Genomic DNA, 5,424 nt, shown 5'->3' with positions numbered 1-5,424 from the left:
CAGTTTTCATCTACTGTATGAAGGTAGAAGTGAAGTATAATTTAGTTCATCAGCCGTTTCTTTGTTGCTCAGTGTAAATTCCCTTGTTTCTGACTGCAAGGGACTTAGATTGGTTTTCAGATTTTTTTTCTCTTTACATATTTGCAGAAGCTTTTACCATCAGTTCTTATGTTCCCCGCTAGCCTGCACTCATATTCTAGTTGCCTCTTCTCACTCAATCTTTTGGTCCTCCTTCGGTGACTTCTGAACAGTTCCTCATCTTCAATGCTATTGTTTCTTTTCTTGCTAATTTGAATGACTTTTTTTGCATCTAATGCTATCTGAAACTTCCTCTGCAAGCCATAGTTTGGCTACTGTTCTCGTTGCACTTAAATCAGGTTGGAATAAATAATTTGATAGTTGACCAATGTCCAATCTCATTCTTTTCAGTAACATTTCCCAATCCATCATAGCCTACTCACACCTTGTACCATCATAGTTTTTATTATTAAGATTCCGGAAACTAGCCTCAGAATCTCACTCTCAATCCTAACGAAAAATGCTATCGTGTTATGAATGTTCATCCCAAGGCATATCTCAATCCAACAAAAAGCAATCTAAATACATCAAGCTATTCAGTCTATATCCAGGCTTTCAAACTGGTTATGGATGGAATGGTGTCAGAAATACCTTCCAGTTAATGTATTAACATCAGACGTAGAGACAAAATCGGTCAGTCAATTGCTACTGAAATAACTCCACTGAGGCTGGTGGTCAGTCAAGTCACCCTTTATTTACATGTGTACAGTACATTGACACAGCTAGCTCAGAGTTGGCTTCGAGATTGAACCACTGCCACTCCCGTTTATATCTTTCAGCCAGGACTCTCTGATTTCACCTGTTTAATAGCCCCAATCAGGGAACTCATATTCCATGTGTTCCACCCGGCTGACATTATCACATTTACTCCAATTTGAAGCAGGTATCCAAGCAACAGACATTGAAAATGATTAATCAAAATCCTATGGTTTCCATCACAAAACATTTTAACCACTCTGTCAATTTTAGAAAGTCCGGTGATATTGCAGATGAATTCCAGACTGCAGAGAGCCAGTGATTCCATCATACTGAATTGTACATGTGCCCAGGATCACGTGTGTGGGAGAGGATAAATTTCCTCCTCGCAACTTGAGGCCACAGCAATCATTATGGAGGTGGCTCCTAATTGAGCAACTGTTTGCTTTAATCTCATTAAGTGCGGGAACTATCAGTTGGCATTAGGATTTGTCTTGCTAAATGCAAATAAAATAACTATCAGTCATAGAGTGAAGCTATGTATGGTTTTGATGCAGAGAATTGTACAACATAAGTTGTTCCAAGACTTACCAGGAACACCAGCAACAGCAAGGATGGTGCAGTAGACCTTTTGGATCATTTCACTTAGAAGATGCATGTTGTTATTTTTAAAGCAAACTCCCTTTCTGATGTTTTGAATCTGTTGGAATTAGAGAATTTTCTCAGAATTGGAGTTGGTATAGTTCCAGAGACTTTATTATATATTGTGGGATATCTCCAATGGGAAACTGTGATTGCACTTTCAATTGTTTAATCATTTTTAAATAACGGGTTACAAAAACTGGTATATTTTAATGATATTTTTCGTGGAGATTTAATTCTGTATTTGAATACCCCAAAAACTTGATTAATCTGATCCTCTTAGGTCTCAAATGTTAATTGCAACTTGTCATGAAAAAAAACAAGACTAGCATTATTTTACTAACTATTAGTCCTATCAATTTGTAAGCATTTTTCATACTTTTTAAAATGATGACTTTTATTGTGCTGAGGGTATTTAGTCATTCAATGCCTCATGTTGTAGAGCTCCTTGAGTGCTGTTCTACTGCACACTGTTATACCACTGATTTCCTTTTAATTTAGTTTTACAACTCATTTGGGAAATTCTATCATTGATTGAGCTCTGACTCAGAAGCTGAATTTGGTACTCACCATCATAAGAGCTTGAACTTCCACTCGTTACTATTTCCTTAAAACAAAGACAAGACAAAACAGAAATCAATTCAGATCCTTAACTTCAAAATCATAGAATGAAGTCATCATACAGGGCAGATTGGCCCATCGACCCATTGAGAGTGTATTTCCAAAAGTTTCAGTTCAGCACTTAGATCATTATCTTGACTGTCATTCAAATACTATTGAAAGAGTTCAAGGATTTCTCTGTACCTGTAGCCTTTTACAACTGCTTTCCATTTAGTCCGTGCATGCTCCTCATAATCTTATACTTAAACCCTTATCTCTGCTCTTAAGAAAGCAAGTCGAGCTTATCCAACCTCCGTCGTCACAGCTAAATTGCTACATGCTGAGCGACATCCTCATGAATCTTGTTTGCACACACCCTCCAATGCAATCACGTCCTTCCTAATGTTCAGCAACCACAACTGCACACAAAACATCAACTGTGGCCTAACCAAAGTCCTGGAGAGCACCAGTTGCAACTCCCTGCTCTTATAATCTATACAGCGACTGGAAAAGATATGTGTCCTCCTTGCCTCCCTCACTACCCTATTAACTTCTTTTGCCACATTGAGGGATTTGTTAACAATCACCTTAAGATATTTTGGGTCCTCTGAGTATTCTAGTGTCCCACCACTTATTGAGTGCGGCCTCATCTTGCGACTTCTGGCAAAATGCATCACCTCACAATTAGCAGGGCTAAATTTCATCTGCCTTTCTGACAATTCTGTCGATTGCTTGCTGTAGCCTTGAGTTTATATTCCTCACTGCCAATTACTCTGTCAATACTTGTATCATCACACTTAGTTATCAACCCTAACCTCCACCCTGTAGATCCCACCCACCACCATTACCATACCCCCAATATACCTTATACACATTTATATTATTCTACCACCATTCCTCTTAATATCTTTCTCAGCATGAGCAAGCAATTCCCTCCGCTTATTCATAGTTGTTTCAAACTTCCCACTTAGAAAATAACTAATCTATCCCAATTAGAAGCAAACTGGATGGTCTCGTAATTATTCACAGTCAATATAACTTAAAGTGGCCTTCAGCCCCTATTTCATCTGTCTGCACTCCCATTTTCTGGAAACCACATGGAGTCAAATAAATAATACACTCAATGATAAATAACAAAACCTAAACCTTTATTTTGCAATTGGAACAAAAATATCAAACTGGGTTCGAAATAAACCAGGAAACCAGGTATCGAATTGGCTCTGATTCTAGTACATCTGAATTATTTATCAGGTACCTGAGTCAAATCCTATTAATGACGATTCCGCAATTTCAATTTAATAAATATATGGAACTGTAATGTTGACCAGAAATCCACTGTCAGGTGCAATAATAATCCATCTAGTTCATTAATGCTCTTTATGGATAGAAAACTGCATTCCATAACTGGGCTGGGCTACACCTGACTCCAGACCCATAGAAGTTGGTGTGATTGCTGGAGGACAGTCATGTAAGATCCAAGAGTTCACTGCAGTAGCTCCTCAAGGTTGTGCACTAGGCTGAAATATCTTTAGTGACTATATAACTGATTTTACAATGGATCATAATGTCATAAGTCACAGTCAGTTTGCACAATGGCTGGACAGTTGGTTTGAAATGTAGAGAGTTGATATGATCCTTGCATTAAACTCACCATGAGTTCTCTCTCTCTCTCTCTCTCTCTCTCTCCCCCTCTCCCCCCTCCCCTCTCTATCTGTCTATCTCTCTGTCTATCTTGCTGTGACAGTATAGCCCTCCGAAAATAGGATGATTTCTTCAATGCCCCTTTGTCAAAATCTGGGAAATATTCACCAGAACATATTTCAATTTAGATTTGATGAAGTCAAAGCAATTCTAAAATATACAGGAAATTGGAGCAGTATGGATCAGAAGGGTCAAGATGTCACAAGTGCAACACCTGAATTGGAAATATCTGTTCTGGACAGGTAAAACAAAGCAGTACGTCTTTTGTATCTTGAAGATGGGGTTACAGACATTATAAAAGACAATTCATCCTCTTCATGTTAGGCTTTGTCTTTAATATTCCTCAAATTACTCTTGCTGAATGCTGGCATTGCAGGATCGATCCTTTGAAAATAACAGAACGAACATGACAATCTCCACAAACATAATGCCACAACGCGTGCTCCCGATAGCTGAGACTCACCGATGGCAGCTCATGTTCAGAATATTACTGAACTTGGTGAAGTAATTCCACATTGGCCATCATCCCATCAACAATTCACTCTTTAATTACACAAAAATTCCTGACAATGCCCCACTTCGCTCAGAATGCCTGACACTCCTTATTTCTGTGAGGAGGTGTCAGTGTTGGACTTGGGTAGACAAAGTCGGAAGTCACACAATACCAGGTAATCGTCCAACAGGTTTATTTGAAGTCACAAGTTTTCTTACCATTGCCCCTTTATCACGTGGAGTGATGACGGACCAGCGCTTTGAACTTCTGATTTCTAATAAGTCTTTTGTACCATAAACTGGTTGAAGAGAAGGCGTGTCATTTACTATGCAAAGCACATCTTGCATGCTGTCAGCTACACCAGAGAAAAAAAAGTCACTAAAGTCAAGACCAAAATCTCCTCCACAATTCGATATTTCAATCCTCTACAGTGCTCTGAGTGTTTTAAATTCTGTTGTATCAAAAACATTTAACGTCGGAGATCAGAGATTAATTACAATCGAGACTCGAAATTCCGCACATGATGCTCTGTCTGTCTGTCTATTGATCGATTTATCTATCTATCTATCTATCTGTCTATCCAACTATGTAAATCAGAGGATCACAATGCTTCTCTCGAGGGTAAAGTTTTAGAAGAGGCCTTGCTGTTGTTCAGCTTTGGCAGGTTTTCTCCCTCATGTAGAGTTAGATGTTTGCCTAATATCAATGGGTAGTGTCAACCTGAGAGTGATGCTGAAAAAGCACAGCAGGTCAGGCAACATCCAAAGAGCAGGAAAATCGACGTTTTGGGCGAAAGCCCTTCATCAGGAATTCACGATGAAGGGCTTTTGCTTGAAACGTCCACTTCCTTGCTCCTCAGATGCTGTCTGACTGGCTGTGTTTTTCCAGCACTACTCTCATCTTGACTCAAATCTCTAGCATCTACAGTACCCATTTCTGCCTAGTCAATCTGTGGTGTGTGTGGGATAGTGTCACGAGTAATTGTGTTCAGGTCTGCGATTGGTGGAAGAGGTTCTCTAAGTGTTCTCTCCAGGGAATTTGAATGCTTCTTGATCTTCAATAAGGGATTCTCTGTTTTTACCTCGGTGTGGTCTGTACCTGGAACTTGGACTGTAGATGGTTTTGATTGTACTGAAGAAACCACGCACAGATTGTGGCTGTCAGTGAGTCGCTGACTATCCTACTGCCTCTCTTTATCCAGTATCTATTTTTGG

The sequence above is a fragment of the Hemiscyllium ocellatum genome, chromosome 49, assembly GCF_020745735.1.
Source record: "Hemiscyllium ocellatum isolate sHemOce1 chromosome 49, sHemOce1.pat.X.cur, whole genome shotgun sequence".
NCBI lineage: Eukaryota > Metazoa > Chordata > Chondrichthyes > Orectolobiformes > Hemiscylliidae > Hemiscyllium > Hemiscyllium ocellatum.
This window is presented reverse-complemented; position numbering follows the sequence as displayed.